The sequence below is a fragment of the Aphanomyces invadans genome (genome assembly GCF_000520115.1).
Source record: "Aphanomyces invadans strain NJM9701 unplaced genomic scaffold supercont1.6, whole genome shotgun sequence".
NCBI lineage: Eukaryota > Oomycota > Saprolegniomycetes > Saprolegniales > Verrucalvaceae > Aphanomyces > Aphanomyces invadans.
The window spans coordinates 2,096,434-2,097,499 of record NW_008580151.1 but is presented as its reverse complement, the minus strand read 5'-3'; positions in this window follow the sequence as shown (position 1 = coordinate 2,097,499).

Sequence of the window (1,066 nt, the reverse complement as noted above, 5' to 3'; positions counted from 1 at the left end):
CTAGGCATCGCCGAGGAGGCGAGCTAGGTCGGGAACTAGGCGCGCGACAAAGTCGCCGTGTAGAATTCCTGGGCCGGCATTTGCGGGTTGCCAAACTTGCGTGTGTTGGAGGTGAAGAGTTTGACTTGAACGGGGTCGCCCTCGAAGATGGTGTGGTTCGATTCGAGGATCGATCGCTGGAGCCACCCGCGCTTCATCGCCGACGACAGGAGTAATGGCGATGCCCCATGTGATTTTTACAGTGGCCGACTAGTATCATCGAGGAACCAAATGGCCATAATTTAATCAAATGAACTCAAAATCTTCTCAAATTTCGTATGCGGATAGTATTGTCCATAACACAGAAGGATCTATCAATAGATTTCTCTAAAACCATGTAATTTTTGAAATATACTCGATGAAAGGTAAGAATGATAGTCATTTTCAACTGTGGAACTTGAAGTCCCCCCATAACAATTTTTTTTTTCGTAACCGAACGATATAATTAGTCGAAGATTTCCGTGAAACAGCTGGTGCAAGCAAATACCTTAGCAGTTGATAAAATGTCATTTTGCAACCTACGCAATGAACACGTCCAAGTTTGAACAAGTCGTTGCTTTTGTCGAGTCTGAGCACGTGTCCTTACAAAGCAGGAAAGGCTCGACATTTTGCGTCTTTATGCTTTTCTCCTTCACACTGGGGCCACATATGTTGACGTCCAGGTCGGTCGAATGCTCCGTCGCAGCGAAAGAAGCGTAAAAGAAGCCTGGCGTGAATACATGCTCGAAATTTCTGTTGTTGTTTTTCCACTTTCCAACAATGCTACTCTCCACGCAACCCGTGTTCCTTGCAACCAGTACGTCCATGGTCTCGTGCAGCAATTTGTACGGCAGCGCCGCGAAACACGCACCCGCACTGTTGCAAAGGACGTTTTGTCAATTGTATGGTCGTGGCTTTGTCGATTTTGATTTGGATTCGCCAGCTGACTACAGTGCTTGCCTCCGTTCTGTTCAGAGGTTTCTCCTTGCTAATGGGTACAGTCGTGGCAAAAAAGGGTGTGGTTTGTTACAAGTTGTCACCGGCGATT